This window comes from Lampetra planeri, chromosome 8, assembly GCF_965212315.1.
Source record: "Lampetra planeri chromosome 8, kcLamPlan1.2.h2, whole genome shotgun sequence".
NCBI classification, from domain to species: Eukaryota; Metazoa; Chordata; class Hyperoartia; order Petromyzontiformes; family Petromyzontidae; genus Lampetra; species Lampetra planeri.
The window spans coordinates 13,320,848-13,343,179 of NC_136114.1; the positions used below are offsets into that span (position 1 = coordinate 13,320,848).

A 22,332-nucleotide genomic window follows, 5' to 3' on the forward strand; every position below is an offset into this window, starting at 1 on the left:
TGGCGAGAGAGAGGGCATGCTCACATTGCCATTCGGCTTCTTGACGAATCGGGGGCCGAGCCTACGTATTGGCTGTGGGACACTCCAGAGAATTGGGCTGCCCGGCTTAAATAGCTATCGTCGGTGACATCAACAACTCGGCCGGCTTGAGAGTGGCACTTTGTGAGCGGCTTTGCCCTCCTGTCGCTTCAAGCACACGTGGCTTGCCGAGCAGTAACTGCTCCTTCATTGCAAAAATGTTTTTTATTTGTCACAACAAGCTTCTCAAAATATGCCCGTGAATCAGGTTTTTTTTTCCTCGAAGCACATCATTACTATGCAGTCCGGCACGCGCGCGGGGCGAGGTGAGGGAACACAACCGTACTTTTCAGAACGAAAGTTGAGTGAGTTTTTGTATGTTTAGAATGTAATTGCGTGTTCGGAAAAAAAAGTAATTACGAATAAATGTTGGCTGGATTAAGATTAAATAAATTGCTGCGACACAGCTTAATTTGAACCAGAGGGCGACATGACCCTCGAAAATGGCTCATCCCGGCGATCTTAATGTTGTATTCAACAATTGTTCACCTTTCGACAAAAAAAATATTGCAACAGTGAAAACGAGTAGTGGAGACGGAGGGCCCATTTGTTGGTGCCACCGCACTCGAAACCCACAAATCTGAGGTGGATTTCCCAGCCACGGCTCGCATTGGCGGCAAGCGATGTCTGAACAGGTCCTGGGCGCGAAGCGGAGGACGCGTCGTGAATTTGCCTGTGAATGCACGTGAGTGTTGACATCAAATTGAAATGTGGACCATATATAGGGGGGGGGGGGGCGTGAGGACTGGAGTTTGAGACGGCCTGATCTTATACAATTTAATTTCAAAATCGCACCGACAAAACACTCCATCGGAAATAATGAGGTGAATATTTTATGAAAAATAGGTTCATCGGTAACATTTTGTTCGGACCGTCCCTCTCCTCGTGTCCCCCCCCCTCCCCCTACTCTGGCAGAGAGCTTCGTTAAAATATCGCTAATGGAGTGCATCTGCATCTGGAGAACCCAGGTACAAAGCCGCGTGTGAAATGTAGATGAGTGGATGTTAGTTAGTAAAAAAAAGGGCTAAGTGGCTGCAAGCTCAAAGCGAATTTACACGGCCTGTTCTGCGATTACACCTGGCCGGCTGCCTCTTGCAGTCTTGCTCCTCACTGTTTTGTTTGGGGGGGGTGAGAGGGTGAGGGGGTGGGGGGAAGCCCTTCACAAAGCACATCCATCGACGCACTCCCCTCGTAGGAGTGAAACTTTAAGCGTCTCTGCTATTATTTGAACAAATATTGTTTGGTCTTTTACACACTTTAATGCCTGGGTGCGCTATTGTTCGCATCGTGTCGTGAGACAAATTGGACTTCTTAGAGCAGCGCGACCCCGTCTGTTTGAAACTGCATAAGCGATGTTTTTTGGCAGAACTTAAGAAAAACCCTTCAGGTGACTCTTGTTCGCTACACAACAGGGAGAGCACTTTTCCACACTCTGCTATATTTGATGCGATCGTGAACGCTGGCTTTAAGCCACAGTAAAAAAAAAGTGTATTATGTAGAACTTATTTCGCACCGTATGTAGCCAACCGCGCTCATCGGAGGTGCGTGGCAAGGGCAACAAACTAAACACGACAGCAAAGTTTCTGTGCAGACATTGGTGACCGGAACCGAGACAAACTCGCTCCGGTTTTGAAACAGAGTTGAGAATCATCAATGGATGGCCACCTGAATGCAAACCCAGAATTCTGGGCGGTGTTGAGACATCGGAGCCACCTGACCAATTTGATCGCCTCTTCAGTATTAAGCGATTGTGTTCTAGTCCGACTCCGTGATGCGCATATGTGGGCATGCAGGTTCCCTTGAGTCACTCCGGCTGCATTTTCAACAGCTGACGCATTTTAGCAGACACGGTGAAGAGCGTCGCCACTTGGTTACGACGTTTTCATTTTTCGAGCATTACACGGCGGCTAAAAATAAACACACCGAGTGTTGTGGGTGCGGGAAGAGCTGGAATGAGAAGGAAATTCATTCGGAACTTTACAAGCCGTTCATTTCCCCCCTTCTGTTCGAAATGTACGCGGGGGAAGCGGCTCTTGCATTAGACAATGCCAAATATGTTCGAGCCGCGCACGCACCAATGGAACTCGCTCGTTACGCTCGTTTTCGCCGCCGGAGTACTTGGGTGTCCATGGGCGGGCCCCGTTTGTCGATCACATCTGCGAGAGCCGACTGCGTCGTAAATTGGGCGAGGGAAAAGCAGGTTGGTAATGAAAAGCAACGGCAAAGTATTTAAATCGGTGTTTGGCACCGATTAAAATACTAGATGATAGATTTTGGGGTCAGATCATCGCGTAAGTGCAATGTGTGTCGTAAACCCTCCTCCACCCGACGAAGCCAATAAAGTTGTTACGTGGTGAAAAAACGTGGCCAATTTATCGCTGCTTCAATCAGTGCCACCGGTGTGCTAGTGTAAAGCAATCCACACATTTAACACGCGTACCAGACGGTTCGCTAGTAGTTACAACCAGCATCGTCAGGGATTTGGCAGAATCGTCAAAATGTCCTCCAAATATCTATTACGAATCAAAATATTTGGTCGCGAAATCCCATGCGTTGAACTTACCTTTCTTGTATGTTCATATGAATCAGAAACATGGACATGCCGAAAAAGAAAAAAAGGCAGAGGGCCCAAAAAATCGTAAAAGTGTGCAGCAGAGAAGCACGGCATGTTTGGAATAGACGAGAGACAGAACGGGGGAACTCGTGGTTGTGCCCCTGGATTTCATTGCTGGTACGAAAATTATGCGGGCCTCTTCTGGAGGATAAATAACTGAGGGTTGATGGCTGACGGTCGAGACCGAAGATGGAGTGGCAGCCGAAGGAGTGAACGAACTGAAGACTACGTCTGCGTGGAGACAGTGGTGAGATCAGCACATGCGTGGGAGCGAGACCGATTTGTTGCATTGTAGGAACCATTAAAGGGATGGGTGACGACTTGGGGGGGAGGCCTTTATCCAGCAGTGGACTAATCACGGCTGATGATAATGAACACTGCACTGCGCCTTATGAACATTGCTTCGCGACGATTCCGCTCAATTCCCCCGATCACAATATCGCGGTTTGCTTTTCGCACGTGGGCAGGGGGAGCGGGGGGTGCATTTTTCAAAATCTGGTGACAGATTATGTGACGTCGCTTAAACAGAGAAGCGGCTCTTGCGCGAAACAAATGACTTAAGCCTCCGCCCATTAAAAATACTTTATCCATTCACAGCTGCACGACGATGAATTGCCCCTGCATGGGTCTCCAGTGCAATACATGCCAACGTGGATTTAACTGCATCTATTTCTCTGCAAAGCCGAGTCTTTGCCTGCAGATCTGTTTTATTTTATTTTTCATTCTGCTGTAAATGTCCTGGTCACTGACGCTACAATTTTACGACCGGAAATAGTTCACTTCTGGGTCGTCTGCTTCACGGCTGCACGTTACAGATCCCCCTTCTGACGTCGTTCGCAAGAGTAAGACCACGTGTGCCGACGTCAGGGTCCACAGTTACCAAATTCGAAAGTTTTCCGCAAATTATGCGATTGGGATCATTCTGCAGCAATCAGCTCCTCTCTATTGACTGCTTAATGCCCGCAGGTCACTCTCGTAAATGAGACTCATCCTAATCTCTTCAGTTTCTCACACGGTTAAACAAAATAAACTCGAAGCTTAAATTCTAGATTTCAAGCTTTCGTGACTGCAAGGATTCATATTCTTAGGTTTTTACGGTAAAGTCACGTAGGTAAAAAATTAAAATTAATAAAAGTAAAATAAAAATAAAATAAAAATCACGACGTTTCGGAGGCAACACAAGCTACCGTCTTCACTTGATACAGATTTCGTGCTGTGACGGTTCCACCTGAAGATGGAAGCTTAAGTTGCCTCTGAAACGTCGTGATTTTTATTTTATTTTTATTTAACTTTTATTAATTTTAATTTTTTACCTACGTGACTTTACCGAAAAAAAATCGAAGCTTAAACGTTGGTGCTATAGGATGACCACGAAAGTGGCACCACTGATCGATTAAAATCAGCTCGTGTGCAAGGTGCTAGGTGGATGGCTGCATCGCAGTACCTTTGAGAAATGCCGACGGCTTGGGAAGGCCTTCGTCCAGCAGTGGACTGACCTTGGCTGGTGATGGCCGTTGATGTTGATGTACGGCGTTCACGAGCTAGGCAAGTGGGCCAAAGCCGGTGTTCCCACAGCAGCCTGCGAGCTGTACCCGGACCGCGTGGCTCATTGTCTCCCGGGCCACGTGGTTACGTGTCACTAAGGGAGGGGGGGGCGACCTGATTCGTCCGGGCCATCCTCGTAACAATTGCGCGTTGCCGTTCGCAGAATATCGCGCGTAGGTCATCTTCGTGGCTGTGTTTTAATTATTGATACAAAAAGCACGGTAGAATTTTTTTTTTACACAGGTATCAACATAGCATTTGCTCGCCGAAAAATATAGGCTCTATTCTTTTGTCGTGTATGGCAGCAATTGGCAATGTCAAGGTCTGCTCACCATGAGTGTGCTTCAGGAGAGAGTTCGTGTCCGTTGTGCTCTTGCTCCGCTGTTGAAGGAGGGCAGATTACAGTGGTTTACGACATGTTCAATTGTTTGTGTTGCATCGCCACACACGATAGACAGGTTGAACCTAGTTAAACGCAATCACGATCGCTGCAGGAACAAACTGGACCAGTTTTCGACTTCTTCGAGGCTCTTCAGCAAAGCGGGGTCTGTTTGACACAGATGCTGCTGGGTTGCCCGATGTTACTGGCAAGAGCTAGGTACATAACGCCATGATTCGGATTAAAATAGATTCTTACAAATAGTACGACACGCAGTGTATTGTGCGTGTCGTCTTCAATAATTGACTCGTCCAAAGCTAATTATGTCTACATTCTCTGCGAATGTTCCATTTAGGCCAGTGGAACAAATAGAAAATGGGAGAAACCGATATACGGCAACAACAAAAACGAGATGAAAACGAATCGATGCGTGATCGAATCGATTTGTGGATCCCGATTTTTCATAGCGTGGAGGGCCCAGAACACATCGGGCGGGGTGGGGTGGGGGAGGGGCAAATCGGCACGGGTCTGGATAGACGGCGGGATCCCCGGATGTCTCGTCAGCGACCCACCCACCCAGTGTCTGTCCATAGGAGGGCTGCGGGACCCGGGCAAATCCCACCGCGTGGGACTCCGGACACCTTCAAACTCAACTGGAAGTATTACATTCAACACTCTGTCACGTCGAAGCACGCGACCCCCCGCCCCGCCCTGGCCAAAGCGCGGGGCCCGGGGCGGTCGCTCCGATTTTCCGCCCTCCCAAGGGGGCGGCTCTGGACCCCAACCATCGCACCCCCTCCCCCTAGATGGGAGCTGCCTCGGAACAAACGGCGCCCGCTGAACCGATTAACCCGCAGCACCTGTAAGCACCCGGGCAGATGATTCAAACGGACAATCCCAGAAAACTTGGCGCCTGTGGAAATCCCGAAGCATTGTGCACCTCGGTTAAAATTCAGCGGAGGCATTGACAACATCATCCGTTCAGATCCCCCCCCCACCACCACCGATGCTATGCTCTGCTATCAGAGCTGCACATGGTGAGTCTGTGCACACAACCATACGCATGAAGAAGAATTGATTCGTATAGTGGGGGAGTGAATCATCAGATGTCTTGCAAGAGGCTTTTGCAGACACCACGGGGCCTGGTTCAGTGCATCAAAATGTATACATGTAAATTGCATGTATGTTGAACTTCTTTCGCACCATACATAGCTAACCGTGCTAATTGTTGGTTCGGGAAATGACCTTTGTCATTGAAATTTCATCATTGTATTTTAGTGCCATTCAAAGCCACCACACGCAAGCTTTTGCGGGGGCCTAAAATATAAATTGTGATTTCCAAATTCCGAGAATTAAGAGCAAAGACTCAACAACATTTATACCAGATTTCAGCTCGAACCCTTCTCGAAAATCATTAAAATGTACGACCAGTCGCTCATTCAAGCCATTCAGTCCGCCTCACGACCAGTCGCATTAGATGCAGCATACTGCAATTATGCACACAACATTTGCGCGACTTAAAGTGGGATTAGCGAGAAATGCCGCGGGTTCAGTAGACTGCTTCGAGGCGTGACACATTATCGAGGAGGCGGCAACAGCTGGCCGCTCATTTGTAAGTGAGCAATTTTCGCGTTGGGCTGCGCTGGGATGTCTGCCGGGGGACTCCCTAGAGCACCGGCGGCGCCCGGCCTGTCGTGCCCGCTCGCTCGCACACTCCGAAAGGTGCCAGCCTTGGCAGCTTGCCTGCCAGCTCACCCGCAAATCGGCGTCGAGAATTCCTGGTCGCACCTCTCACTTTCAACCCCACCACCGTCCTCTTTACCATCCCCCACCCCCCACCCCCCCCCCCCAATCTTGGCTGTCACTGTGCCCGCGGCCCGGAGAGTCGGGGGGTGGCCGGGGTGGGGAGAAAATTGGACAGAGGCCCCCCCCCCCCCAATTTTATTTCATACACCAGGGTCCATGCCAACCACCATACGCCATTTTAAACTATTTGTATTTTACCAGGTAAGGCAGACCGAGCTGTATTGTATAGCTCTTTTTTCAGTAGCGACCTGGCCACAAATAGCTCAACTTAGTGGCTCATATCGTGTGCAAATTTAGAGCAGCCAAATATTCCAAACAACAGAACAACAAAAAAGATTTCATTCGAAAGTTAGAGGACCTTTCGCTTTAAAAAAGAAAAGCGAGTCAGACTTTGCCATTGAAATATATGCCAGGCACGGGATCACGAACTCGGCTGGTGAAGTCGTAAAAAATTGGCATAAAGGAATAAAGTTTTCACGCCGAGCCAGAAAACCTCCGCCTGGAGGTTTGTGAAAAGCAAAGGGCACGACTGGATGGGTGCGATGCCTCACCGGCGCTGTGGGTTGGCCGCCCGCAACTGCTTGGCACGCCGCCACCACCACCGCCACCACCGCCAACACCGCCAACACCACCACCACCACCACCGCCGCCACCGCCAACACCACCGCCACCACCACCGCGTCTGTTCGTCCACACGGCGGACGCGACGGCGCTCGCTCCGCGAACCCCGCTCACCCCCCCACCCCCGCCACTCGGTGATGCGACAGGCCAGAATGGGTCGGGCGCAACGGCTTGAGCCGTCCCTGGGCTCGTAAATGTTTCATGGGCGCACAAAAAAAACTAAAGAGTAAGCGCAAAGGAGGGAAGTCGTGAACTTTTTTTTTTAAAGTCACTCGTAGGGTTTTTAGAAAGTTGTTCGCGCGCGAGCGGTCGAATCAGAGAGAGGGCCCAGGTGCGGTGACATCTTGGGAATGTCATGGAGATCGGGCGAGACAAAAAAAAAGTCAGTAGGTTTGTCCCGTTTACTTTGAAGGATCAGAAGTGACTCGAGCATAGCTGGCGCCGTTTCCCCTCCCTCTGTCCGACCTCCATCGTTGTACACGTTGTGTGTGCGTGTGTCTACGTCTTGCAAGGTTATGGTGAAGCGAATCGCGCCGTCCCTTCACAGTCCACTTCCCACAAAACGTACGAAATCAAGCGGTTTGTTCACCCCGATTAGAATGGTTGAGGACACCGAGAAAGCATGCTGGCTCACTGCGTACGATAAATGCAGGTCTAATGGTACAGTCCGGTGAGTTCTCCGCCTAAAAAAATATTTTAGCCGCTAACATTACACCAAAATCAATAGGTTAAGGAATAAGTAGGCGACGTGCACAACTTGGGCCCCTCCCAACCACTGCAGGCCACTCGGGCACCTTATCAACAATGAACTTCCACGCTGCCTAAATAACCAGCCGATTGCGCGCAAACCTCTGCGGAGCAACAAGGCCATGTGGCCACGGATTTGCTGCCCGAGGATGACGAAGGTTTGATGGATCACCGCGCCAATGTCGCGAAACTCCTTCCCCGTGTGCGTCGACGAGGTGTAGTAGAACCCTCGCTTGCCAAGCGGAGGCGGCACAGCCAATGCGGACTCCGCCTGCTGTGCGGCGGCGCGTCACAAGTTGACGACTTCGTCCTCATCGTTCTCAGCGCGCGACGAGTGGCCGCTCGCACTGCACACCGCTGAAAATATTTGCACAAAAAATTAAAACCGGGCGCGCGCATTCGAGCTGGGATGAAGAGCTCACTCTGTGGCTCTCGACTAACACGGAGTGAACTACTGCCCTGTGGGAGATGCAGATTCAGCGTTTCGTGGCACGTGGCACGACCCCAATAGCACAATGGGGGGGGGGGGGGATATCAGAAAAAAATCTTCAAATTGTTAAAAACTCGAGAAATTCTCTATCGGGTGGAGGGGGGGGGGGGCAAATGTTAGGCTGGAGGGCGATGCACTGGTTGCGGTGTTCGGAGGCTGATGCCACAAAGGGGACGAGCATTCGCAAAGCCTGCCAGATACGCGGCGTACTGCCAGCGGCTACGTTGACTTGGTGCCAACACGTCTGTAGGGTGCTCCGTGGGACTAAAAGTGTCACGGTAAGCCCGGGTTCACTGTGGGGTTCACTGCCGGGCTTGGTTGCTAAAAGGCGGTGGATCAAAGTTGGCACTCTGCTTGCGAAGGCTGTTACGCGTATATCTCTCTACCGCAGGCATATTTAACACTCTCGCAGCGACGCCTCGACTCCGCGGTGGTAGGCGTCAATGCGGCAGCCCATTATTCACGTTTGAAGCTATACTCCCACCACTTGGCTTTCTCGAGGCCACGCGGCTCGTCAAGTTTGTGGCATCAGCCTCCGAACACCGCAACCAGTGCATCGCCCTCCAGCCTAACATTTGCCACCCCCCCTCCCCCCCGATAGAGAATTTCTTAGAGTTTTTAACAATTTGAAGATTTTTGTTTCTGATATTTCCCCTCCCCCCCCCCCCATTGTGCCATTGGGGTCGTGCCACGAAACGCTGAATCTGCATCTCCCACAGGGCAGTAGTTCACTCCGTGTTAGTGGAGAGCCACAAAGTGAGCTCTTCATCCCAGATAGAGAGCGCTGCATTTTCCCCTACACGTACAGCGGCAGAGAAATTATCATAACATGCCAGTCAACTAAACGATATCTTGGAATCTCAAAGTTGAAATGTTGCCAAATAAGGTGTAATCTTACGTATAAGGCGACTTTGTTCTGCAGTCATTGGGTGACCAGACTGAGGCCATCAACCCACCAGAGAATTTGGTTTAAATCAGAGATGGCTTCGGCATTGCAACAACGTGAGCCCAGTGTTTTTGCTATGGACAATAACATCCAGAACACAAACAAACGCCACACGACCTTCAAGATGAATGTGACCGAAAGCAAGACGACTCCGCAGAATTATTTCAGCCGAAGGAGAGCAATCCTCTGCTGGATGAGGGCCTACCACGCTGCCCAGTGGAAATTGGTCTTCAAGCGAAACTGGAGCCACTGCAGTTTGCGTGAAACCTGTCTGGGAGTAACAAAAACGTCCGTAAAAGACACGAACATTCACTCTTCCACTGGACGATATAGCCATTGACATGATCATCACTTGCGGCCTACCTACTTTACTTTTTGAATAACATCACGGGATGTTTTTAGCCTGCGCTGGCGCATATTATCTAGTCCATACACCCACAGTATTAACCAGGAAGGGGGGGGGGGGGCTGGGCTCGAGCCGCGAACCCCCTGCTACGAGTGGTAAACACGACACCGCTGTGCCACGTTACGACCGCCACATGCGGTCTCGGTTCATACACTTCTATGCTTCAACCTGTTAAATTAGAGCGATTTTTATTTGTTGTGTTACGGTGGAGATCGCCTTTAATTATGTAGGCCACAGCGTCACGATGCAGTGCACCTAATCCATTCCAGAGGCCATAAGAATAATCTGCCACTCACTGATGAGGCTCTCCAATACTAATTATTATATTTTAAATTTTTTATCCAACATGCTTGTTTTGCTTTTCATGTCAGCTTTACACAGAAGCTTTACCCCGGGTGTCAGTTGGCGACGCGCGATTTGCCTTTTTACAAGCGGTGACACGACTGTCAACCACGAGAGCAGTTTAAGGAAGGAGGTCAAGTCACAGTAAGCCAAGTTCATCCCCGGCATAAAACTGCCAGACTTGCATAAAAAATAATATAAAGATGTGATTTTATTCCACGATAAACCAGTTTTTTTTTCCTTTCCGACACAATTTTAAACGTTGTGGAAGATAAAAAAAAATGGTTATCCTTTCAGAAAATGACAACGCGACATTATTCAGTGGTGGACCAATCAAGTGTGCAGGCGGTGAAACTGCACCGGAGTTCCCACGGTTCGACGGAGGGATCCATGGGGAGGATTTGGACGGGAGGGTTAAGTGTAATTCTATTCGACAAGGTCTCATTCCAAGCACACTTCACCGCCGGTGACATCACTGGCTCTTACAATGCACGGCACGAACGCAAGCTTATATTGACACATCATTACGGAACTGATTAATTTGATCGAGGAGTTTAAGAAAATGCAGCTTCCTCCCCATAACTGTTCCTACAAATCACAGGACCTTGCTTATCGCATCAACACCATCCGTCACGTCTTCCCACCTCACACCCAGCACTACTGCCAACACCTCACCTTGCACTCGAAAAACAAACGCACGCACACACACACCTGGATGAAATGCGCAATGAGCAACCGTCCACGTTCGGGCGTCTATGCCCCGCCGAGGGTTAAAAAACTGCCCAGAGAAGGCGCTCGGATCAACGGCGACACATCACAAACCTGGCACAATAATCGTTTACGGACCCCCTCCCCCCACTGGACAAATCCACCGCCGTGCCAACCACCGATGGGGGTGTTTGACCATACTTCACCACTCTGCTCGGCGAAGCATCATTTGGCGACAATGTTGTTCGGATGAGTACGAATGTGACCGAATGTGGCTCGCGTTACAGGTTCGCGTTAAAAGCTGCAACTGCGAAATGTGTGACCGTTATCTGGAATTATCTCAGGGGTTATCGTTGCCATTTCACTTTCTTTTACAAATTACTGTGCCATTGTATTTCCCCTGTATCCGCCCAGGTATTTTACTCCCCTATTGTGTTTTTTTAAATTGTTTGTTGATGTAACGTTCTGACCCGCCCGGACTGGACATCTGTGAATAAAAGAGCCTTGAAAGCTCATCGGATTCCTCCAGTATCAAATACATATCCTGATTGCGTATTGTTTTTACAACCCAGATCTCCCTCGCAAGAGCCGTGGTCTCAATTCGATCTCTCACCTAACATTGTCCTTTTCCTTTGCGAGCCACGTATACACACACACACAGACACCGTGTCGCAAACGCTCAAGCCGCGCACTTAGCACGGGTAATACAATCTTTTGATGAGCAAATGTCATTATTCCCCAAACCTCACGATAGGTAATATCCCACCCGGCATTAACATAGCTTCACTTCATCCACAAGGAGACCCCCACCAGTGTAATTCGCACGCCTTGGGAGAATCAAATCAAATGAGGAGGAGCGGTGGGGGGGGTTATTCGTGGAACTGGGTGGCAGCTGCACCAATAACGAATAACGATTTTGATGGACTTGGTCGGCTGAGGGTTATTGTGCTGTTCATCACGCGCGCGGCACATCTTGTAACTCCATCTCGCGGACTTAACCCGGGGAAAAATGCACCTCGAGATTTGACCCCGATTTCAGGGCAGGTAATAAGGCGGATCGCAAAAAAAATAGCTCCTAAAAAAAGCCGACTTAATGCCTAACGGGGGTGGCACACACAATTACGCGCCTCTAAAAATAACCGCCCGCGTTTCGCGACGATAAAAAAAAATTCCGTGCGTGCGAGTCTGGGATGCCTTCAAGCAAAATCGCTCAACAGCGTGAGGTGGTGGCCCCCGCAGCCACCTCGCGCCGAATTGTTTTATTTCCTACGCCTGTCTGTCTTGCGGCGCCATGGTGGCGAGATGTTAACTACCTCGCGTGGTATACGATCGATCCCCCCAACCTTCACACGCCTGCCTGTATATCTGGAGTTTGCAATACTCTCTTTCCCCGTGACCGGTTGGATTTTTCTCAGGGTCCTCCGTTTTTCTCTCTCTCTCTTTCTCTGCATATTTAGAATCAAAATGCCTTTGAAGTATTTGGCTGATACAAATTTCCACGTGATAATCCACTTGCCGAGATATTTTTGGCCAGGTCGTTTCTGAAAAATAGCTACAGAGCTCAATGGGCCTTAACTGATAAAAATAATAATAATGTAGTCTGTGTTTAGCTGTGGGGAGCAGTAACGATTATTTGAACGGGGCCTGGGTCCACCCTAGGTCGACTCAGCCTTAATTGTGTACCAAGTGCGGTGTAAACATTGCCACTGGGGAGACAAAGGCGGCCGGGCGTGGTGCTGGCCCTTCATGTGCTATTCGCTAACGGCAAGTCTGTTGAAGGCTAGATGGGGGACCTTTGTATTTGGGGGCCACTGATCGGGTGGAAATGGAAATGGAAGTCGTAAGACAAATGAGTGCACGAGGATATTTTAGATAACATTGCCTTCTTCTCATTATGATAATAAATGTGCTTCTTTATTTTATTTAGTGTGTGTGTTTGCGCCGAGCCAGGCAGCAGCTTCATCATTTGCAGGGGGAGGGGTGGTGTGTGCGTTGTCCACAGATCGCCGCTTGGCTTGACAACAGCCGGGAAACCACGAACTTCGGCAAATGTGCGTCGCTAGAAATCCCATTCCATTGTCACGTAACCGCGGCTCACGGCTCGAGTTTGCCGTCACGTCGCCGAATGGAGTCAGGGCGACAACCGCTCACGGCACCGAAGATCAGACTCCCCCCAAACTTCTGGCGGGCGGATCGTCGTGAACAACCATTAAAAAGGGAGGCCCTTCAGCCAGAAGTGGAATAGAAACACGGCTGATGTTCATCAAGACGATAAGAAACCATTGTCTAATATAGTACACCGTAGCGTACCACCGTGCTAACGTTCTTGGATAGCAGGGCGAGATGGACTACACATCCTTGACCGCTCGTTTAAATAGATTTTAAAAAAATAAATCTTTAATCCTGCAAACCTTTTACACGAAGAGTTTAAAAATGCTTTATTTAAAAATGCTATGTCAGCAATTTGATTTCCCACGAGAGCAATGTTGTTATTAGCTGTCGTTTAAGTGCCAAATTTACAGCGGTGTGTGCTGTATAGCCGCAACGCTACTGCCCTTACAGAGATTCACAAATATACGAAAAACAAAAGCCAAAGATTCCCGTATAGACTTTAGACTGTTTGGGGCAAGTGCCGTGAGCGAACAACTTGTGGAGAGCGGCGGCGCGGCGGTGAGCGCTCTACGAGACAAAGTCGGACCCGGGCGTGGTGTGAGTCTCGAGTCGCCAGCCTTCAATTGGTACAAATATATCGACACAGAAGACATGGGTCCCCGATGGACACACGTTCCACCGCTTGTACGATTTTAGAAAATGTTGACCAACATAATGTGCCATGCCATTCTCAACGATCGAGTAGATAAGCTGCGCCTATACACCGATAATACAATTTAGATCGTACGGTCTCGTACGAGTCTTCCAGACGAGCATGCCATGCACACAGGCGATTCGCAGCTTATATGCAATGACACGTGTGTAGATGCACAAGCACCGTAATGATATTCCTCTGCAAGGAAAAATGTTACATAAACATTATAAATGATGACCTGGATAGAGAGAAAATTGACTTGTTATTTTCTATTCAAAATCCTCGTGTGTACCACGTACAATATATGAACATGCAACCACGACGCGTGAGTCATCATTCATTTCTCCAGGCCCATAATATGGACAGCGTGTATCGCTCTCACACAAAACACACACAGCCTACTCTTGTTTCTTCTTGGTTTTTTCGGTAAAGTCACGTAGAAGGGAAATAATAAATGAATAAAATCAAATAATAAAAAATGAAACATTATATTATTATGTTTTTATAATAAAACAGAAGGGAAATAAAAAAAATAATAAAAAGAAAACATCATATTAGTATGGTTTATTATTTTATTATTTTAATAAAAGAAAACATAATATGATTGTTTTATTATTTTATTTTCTTATTTTAATAAAGTAATAAAAAATAAAGCATAATAATATTGCGGTTTTTTTTTATCTCCCTTCTACGTGACTTTACATAATAATAATAATAATATGTTTTATTTTTATTATTTGGTTCTTTCGGTTAAGTCACGTCTAAAGATAAAGTAATAAATTAAATTAAATAATAGAATACGACGTTTCGATTGCAACACAAGCAATCATCATCAGGTATAATGAAATAGCGACATAAAATCTAACCAGAAAACTATAGACAGACATATTAGCAGACAGATATCACCAAGATACATAGCGAGAGCAACACAGGTAACAGAGAGGGGTGATCGTCTCTGTGGGGTGGCCTTAAATAGACAAAGGGGGGGCGGAGGCAGAGAGAGGGAGGGGGGTTAGAGAAAAAATTAGCATATCAATGAGTGGTCAACAGACGTGGTGCTGCAAGTACGATGGCACGGCAAGCAAGCCTGAAAATCAGGAGGACACACTAAAATTAAATAACCTCCACCGAAAGAACCAAATAATAATTCCTGCAGTCACGAAAGTTCTAAAATTAAGATTGTTTTATTTTTATTATTTTATTATTTCTTTTCTATGTGACTTTACCGAAATAACCAAGAAGATAAATCTCTGCAGTCACGAAAGCTTTAAATCGAAATTTAGCCTACTCTTTCTTCTTATTTTAGTCTTGGTAGCAGATTCTCCGCAGCCAATGCTGCTATTGAAGCTGGCTCTGCGGAGCCTCGTGGTATTACTCTAAACCCCTTAGAGCCAGCCTCTCCGAGCCTTGTGAATTAACATGACACATTACGAGTTTCGAAGGGTGCTTTCGTCTGACTCGACGAGAATCGGGGGTGTTCATACAGAACTCTACGATGCGTGTGGTTGCCTTAGCCCCGGCCCTCCAAGCCCCGGGAATTAACATTGAACTCTAAGAATCCTAACCGGTGCCTTATTCTGGCTGTCCAAGCCCGACGAATTAAACACGAGTCCCTAAGAATCCCACAGGTGCCTTTATTGCGTCTGATGATCAAGGCATTGACGTGAGACCCTAAGAATCCTAAAGGAGCTTAATTTAACTTTCGTCAAAACACCCATTGTTTAAAAGTGAAATTGGTCCAACATCCCAATGCAGGGGCCCTCATCTAAAAAAGTATTGAAACTCAGCGAGGCTTTTCTAGATACGGAGCACTATTATTATTATGGCTGTACACAGCGCGCGTCAGTTCACCGGATCCGTCTCTTCTCTCATCTCGCTACGTCTCCATGTGGGCTACAGCTCTTCTGTCACCTCACTACCAATGTACACATGGAGGAGAGGAGGTGAGGGGGGCGAGGGGGAGGAATCCCCCCCCCCAAAATATTTCTTCGGAACCAAACCCTCCCCCCCACTGACTCAGTGCTGGGGGGGGGCAGTGAGGTAATCCGAGAGGGGGGGGCAGTGAGGTAATCCGATGGGGGGGGGGGCAGTGAGGTAATCCGAGGGGGGGGGCAGTGAGGTAATCCGAAAGGGGGGGGGCAGTGAGGTAATCCGAAAGGGGGGGGGCAGTGAGGTAATCCGAGAGGGGGGGGCAGTGAGGTAATCCGAGGGGGGGGCAGCGAGGTAATCCGAGGGGGGGGGGCAGCGAGGTAATCCGAGAGGGGGGGGCAGCGAGGTAATCCGAGAGGGGGGGGGGCAGCGAGGTAATCCGAGGGGGGGGGGGGCAGCGAGGTAATCCGAGAGGGGGGCAGTGAGGTAATCCGAGGGGGCGGCAGTGAGGTAATCCGAGGGGGGGGGCAGTGAGGTAATCCGAGAGGGGGGGGGGCAGTGAGGTAATCCGAGGGGGGGGGGCAGTGAGGTAATCCGAGGGGGGGGGGGGCAGTGAGGTAATCCGAGAGAGGGGGGCAGTGAGGTAATCCGAGGGGGGGGGGCAGTGAGGTAATCCGAGGGGGGGGGGGCAGTGAGGTAATCCGAGGGGGGGGGGCAGTGAGGTACTCCGAGGGGGGGGGGGGCAGTGAGGTACTCCGAGGGGGGGGGCAGTGAGGTAATCCGAGGGGGGGGCAGTGAGGTACTCCGAGGGGGGGGGCAGTGAGGTAATCCGAGGGGGGGGCAGTGAGGTACTCCGAGGGGGGGGCAGTGAGGTACTCCGAGGGGGGGGGCAGTGAGGTACTCCGAGGGGGGGGGCAGTGAGGTAATCCGAGGGGGGGGGCAGTGAGGTAATCCGAGGGGGGGGGGCAGTGAGGTAATCCGAGGGGGGGGGCAGTGAGGTAATCCGAGGGGGGGGGGGCAGTGAGGTACTCCGAGCCCTGCGCCACGGGCCGCCCCCCTTCTCCGTGCCACCGAGTACGCAAATGTCCGGCGTTCCCCTGCGGACAAATACCTGCCCCATCAGCAGCACGGCCAAGTGGCTGTGAAGATCTATGAGGCAGATAATTGAGTCGAAACTGCTTACTCCTTTGGCATTGTGCATTATGCAGATGGGGGTGGATACAGTGTTTCGGGGGCTCTCTCTCTCTTTCTCTTTTTTTACAACGTAATTGTAATCGCTTGGCTGGGCACTTTAAATGGGGTTTAATTAACTTGCTCGATGCGGAGATGTTTTGGGGTTTTCCGCGAGAAATTGTGCGGGGGGCGGGGGCGGGGGCAGGGGGGGGGCTGTGGGAAGGGGGAAGTGAAACTGCGGCGATCAGCGGCGCTGCTCCTAAGCCTGATGAAGATGGACCGGGGGGGGGGTTAAGTAGCTGCCTGCTCGTGTACAAGACGACGAGCGGAGAGGAGAGACTTCGACTAGGAATGGGTTTGTGACTAAACGCGCGTTGGGGACCACCCCCCCCCCCCGTGTGTCCCCTCCATTGTTGCTCATCGCCTCGTCAGAGTCCAGTAACGTTTGGTATTCATCAGTCATCGACAGCGACCACGATGAAGGCCGCCTCCCCCCCCCCCAAGCGGCCACACAATCCTGAATAGTACCGAGATGCCAACTGTTCATCCATAGCCGCCTCCCGTACCCACTACAACGTGACCTCGTTGGCTCCATCTCCGCCCTGTACGTCCTCTACGTCGAGTCTCCCTTTCGTCGTTACAAGGACTCTATTTCAGGAGGGGTGGTGGTCCTGCTACTGCATTGGGGGTTTATTTTAAAAGATGTTTTCAGTAAGTTCATGACGAGTTGTGTTGTAATATACACGCCAGGGGTGTCTTGTGGTTGTTGTTGTTTGACTTGCATCTCACTGGGATTTTTGCACACAGTGTTGATGTACGGTGCTTTTTCTGCAATATTTTGCTGTCTTTTCTTGGAATTTCTGTTTGCACATAGTCACATAATCAAATTAAGACGTTTTCTTGTTCATGTTTTTGTTTTTTGTTTGTTGCGGTTGCACCCGATTCAAGAGCCGAATGGCTCACAGGGCTATACCAGATAAATGAAACTGAACTCCGTCCCCCGTACAGATGGAAATTGATGGAGATTCGCCCACTTGCTGTAATGCGTTCTGCTGGCGAACCAGGGTATGATGACACCTCCGATGCCCACGGGAGTTCCACCACGACAACGTCTGTGTGTGCCGTAACCCACCAACCCCCCCTCGCTGCTGCCTCCACCACAGTGCTGGATTACAGCAGACACGTGCACAGCCACCGACACCCGAGTTACAATACGAAACTAGATTATTCAATTTCGTCCGCGCCTGCTTCCCCATTAATTTAATCTTTTGATCCTGGCCCATAGGAAAAAAAACAATGTTATCCAGATGTGTGCCTCCCTCCGACACGTGTCTAAACAAACAATTAAGATGTTTAGCATTACGATATTAATAATCCCATTTTACATCCCCATGTCAACAAGCTACCACTGTATCAGTTGAGGTTTTATTTCTAACCATATTTCACCACGCTCGTCACTGCGGGTTGGTTCGTTAAGTGACAACTCAGCAGGGCTGGTTCAGGTAATCACCAATATTAGCCGTGGCCTGGAATCGAACCTCGGCTTCGCTGGGTTCGTAGCGCGATGCGCTAACCACTGCGCCACCTGTTCCACCCCAGTGTTATAACGAAACACGTTTATGGCGACATCAAGGAGGCTCCTTTGGACATTCGCATCGATATTAATAAGTTGCGTCTGTCACAAGAAAGTCTGCCGGAACGGGGGCATCGTGATGTCTCAATGCACAACAGGCACGAGTAATAAGGTTATTATTATAATAATTATTATTATTCCGGTTTCATCGTTATGTATATTTCACGTCTCCATTCTTGGGGGGAGTTGTGGCACCAGTGCTCAGCGCACTGCACGATGAACCTAGCCGCCTAAGTTAGATTCTCAGTCATTGCTAACAATCTGATCCCCCCCCCCATCCCTTCATCGTCGATATCCTTGGACCCATCCGGTCATCATCCCTTCCATCGGTCATCAGGGCGTCGCGGTGGCTCTCTAGAGTGGCGATGTTTACACACCACGCCCGGTACTCATTTGAGGCCGAGTCGACCTAGGGGAGGCTTAGGAGCAGTTTCAGATCATCGTCACAGGTGTTGGCCGTGAGCGGGAACGCAGCGTGCTGGCCGTTACACTACCGCTCCACACTTGCATTACACATACACAGCGTACAGCTGCCATAAACAAATATCAAGCTCTTAGTAGCGACGGCGGAATATGGCTTAGAATCGCGAACAATTAAGATCTGCCAGTTGGCCGGAGCAAATATGATTCATGTGGCCTCGTAACGATACAGCACGGCTGTGTTTGTCACTAAGAAAGAAGGGGGGGGGGGGTGGAAATCGTTGGGCACAATTTGAAGTTTGACCGGATGCTTTCACCGCCCGGTTACCAGGCGGTGTTTGTGCAACAGATGTTTGTGAGAAAGTTGGGATGATCCCAGGCGGCGCAGCTAATATATTGACATGGGTTGGGGGGGGGGTGTGACAGGAATTGGGGAAAAGGGAGAGCTGGGGGAGAGCGGATAGGCAGAGGCTCAGAAAGCCTCGACTGATCACGAACATCAGCGCAACGCAAAATCGTGCGTTGTGCGCGTGTGTGCTCTCGAACGCTCGCACTAGCGGTGTCAAGATCAGCCTCTCGTGGAAGACGCTACTGGCCGGATGGTGGCACCGCGGTAACATCGCGATGTGCTTATGGATTGAGAGCCGTCCGAGTTAGAATCCTGGCCACGGGTGACGTTTGTGACAGTCGAGAATCTCTCTCCGATGTGTCCGCGGGTTGCAAACCGCGTGAGGACACCGGGAGCCATGCAGCTCCGTCGTGATACATCACGCCGTGTGCGATATTTAATAGAGTATTGGCCTCCCGAGATTAACTAACATGCGCTCTAAGTGGTGAAGTATGGTCAGAACTCCACCGGGATAATACAACATGGTGGAGGCCTTTATCCAGCAATTATAAAGACAATGGGCTGTAATTATTTACCAATTTAGCAGCGGCTTTGAGTAGACTTCATTGCGGAAGAGACATTCATCATGGAATGTTCAATCGAGGGCTTGGACCTAGACCTGAACCAGGAGGGGTCTTAAGCAGTGCAAACACAGCCAGGCGGAAATGGATTCCGGACGGCAAGGTCAGACGTCGGCGTCGGCTGCTTGTTGCAGAGGTTCATGGTTTGATTCCAGTGGTCGCCGCGATTAAGACCGCGGTTTTGATGACCATGATAGCTACTGCGCTCAACTTCTTGGTTCTTTCGGTAAAGTCACGTAGAAGGGAAATAATAAAATAATAAAAATAAAACATTAAATACAATTCTCACGACGTTTCGGCCACAGCACAAGCAGCCGTCCTTAGGTGAAGAACAGGGCTGTCGGAAAGACAGCGTCCGAATGAACACCACCAAGCTTGGCAGTGTATATTTAAGCTGGGTTAGAGGAGGAGAGCGCCTTGACAAAGGAATTTACATATCAACAGAGGAATTTAGCATATTTATGGAAAATGCAGATATGGGATTAATCACTACTTGTGGAATGTGTAGGTGGTGGGGAGGTCTCAAAGTCATATTATGCTCGTGTATTATGTAGGATTAGCAGTCATAAAGGGAGGAAGAAGGATTAGCAGCAATAAAGGGAGGGAAATTTTAATAGTAAGGAGCTGCCGAAAGAACCAAGAAGATGAATGCCTGCAGTCACGAAAGCTTTAGATCGAAATTTACTGCGCTCAAGTCGGCTTCACGCGCCGGACGTTAAAGATCACCTGACCCTGTTTGCAAGAGGAGGTCATCGTGTGCCAGCGTCACGGTCCAAAATTTACATATCAATCGTCGTTTCGCCTATTGGCACACGAATGGGCCCCCAGTCATTCCTGGCAAATGAGACTCATGGTGGCCCCTCCTGAGTTCTTACCTCTTGGTTCAACAAATACACTTGAAACCGTTTGCCCATGGCTTGGGCAAAACGTTCCTTCCCCACCCCTCCTCAAATAAGTGCACGGCTGTGCGCACTGCAGATGCGCTTCTGCTGCCGTCTGGAGCGCTCTTCCTCCCGATATTCGGAAGCTATTGGAGCGGTGCACTTTTAAAAATCGTCTAGATTGAAAGCTCATTTCTTTCGAAGTCCTTGTCGTGTTTGGTTTGTTCTACCTTCGCCGCACCTCCGATTAGCACGGCTGGCTACGTACGGTGCAAAAGAAGTTCAACATATATACATACATTCATTCGTACATCTGGTTTCTGGGAGACCAGGAGCAGCTTGCCCGGCTGGTCGCCTTACGCGACCTCCTCACCACTTCCACAAATGCCCAAGAGCCTTCAACTCCGGACGCGTGGCAGAGGCACAGTGCATGGAGTAACCACAGTCAGCTCATTCACCTTCACTTCATTAATATTTAATGCACGGCTCCCCAGCAGCGGACCCGTACGTTGTTGACGCATTATTATGTAACGTGCAGAGCCGAGTCGTAAGTTCTACTTTTTGTGCATGCAACGTGCCTGAAAGTACAGCGACAAAAATAAATATCCTGAAATACCTATGCGCCCGTATTGCAATTCATAAACAAGCCGTCAAGCCAGTCCACTAAGCGCGACCTCTCACTGTTAGCGGGAATCAAATTGTACAAGAAAATAAACCACTTAATGTACTTACTTGGAACGATAATTAATAAATGCGCCTGGCATAAACATAAATAAAAGCATATAGTATAATTAGTTATACATAGATGAAGTTCATGAAAGACCGTCGAAGCAATAATTAAACGGAAGAAAATCAATGTTTATTAATAAGTAAATGATTTTACGTACAACTTCATGAATAAATTGTGAGACATTTTCAGTTTGATTTTAAATTCAGCCAAGTCATCAGATTTTGCTCGCTTCAGGGGGAAAACCCTGCCTACCGCAGATATGGATCTACACGGGGCTGCAATCAATATTATGTAGACAACCGTCAGACTGGATTTACAAAATTCACTCGCGTAACTATTTTTTTTACTGCTGCATTGGAATCCCAGCTCGAGTTAGAGTCTTCTGCCCGATACAGAGGAGAGGAAGCGATGGAGGGAGCGAGCTTTAGAGGACGGAGGTATGAATAGAGAATGTGTGGAAGTAGGGATGGAGAGATGGAGGGAGTTATAGATAGAGAATGTATGGAGGGAGGTAGGGATAGATGACACGAACACAATTTTTGTTCCTTGGTAGTAAGTGTTATTTCTTAATTGCTTATGCCTAAAAAGTATAGAAAATGGCTATTATTCCCCACAAACTTTGTCTTTGTGACCAGGATAGTGATATTTTGAAATGTACATGTTTTCAAATGAGAAAACGGGCGAATTTGTGTCTTTTCGTTTACGTAAAGGTTAGAAAAAAAAAAACATGAATCAAAATTAACATGTATTTATACTAAAATAATAAAAAGACTACAAAATATTTTTCGGGATTTACGATGAAACTGTAAATCACTTTCACGAATCAGCCCCCAAATATGGTCTCCAATCATGTTCTTGTTATACTGTCCTTGGTAGAGGCGTTCAAAGTCCAGTTTATCCTGGTGAAAGCGCTCGCCTTGCTCCTCCGAGTACGCTCCCATGTTCTCCTTGAATTTATCAAGATGAATATCAAGGATTTGGACTTTTGAGGAACATCCTACAGCCCATTGTGCCGTAGTTCTTCAGTCTCAACCAGCTCCACATAGTTCCCGACCTTGTGATTGCCCAGGAAGCCACGACCCACTGCGACAAAGCCGTTCCAAGCCGCTTTCTCCTTACTAGTGAGCTTCTTGGGGAATTAATTGCACTCCAGGATCTTCTTTATTTTG

At 48.9% G+C, this 22,332-nt stretch overlaps 1 long non-coding RNA gene across 2 annotated transcripts; it reads right to left on the reverse strand.

The window, feature by feature from the left end:
• Window positions 1-255: 255 nt before the first annotated feature.
• Window positions 256-7,044, reverse strand: LOC144720372 (uncharacterized). 2 transcript variants are annotated; one of them, XR_013585747.1, is made up of 5 exons: window positions 6,974-7,044; window positions 4,570-4,618; window positions 4,137-4,331; window positions 2,154-2,247; window positions 256-2,025 (listed from the first exon to the last, which is right to left on the reverse strand). It is a non-coding gene; the product is annotated as an uncharacterized LOC144720372 (long non-coding RNA). The 2 variants fall into 2 exon arrangements; XR_013585746.1 differs by lacking the exon at window positions 6,974-7,044 and having other exon boundaries at window positions 4,137-6,308.
• Window positions 7,045-22,332: the final 15,288 nt, after the last annotated feature.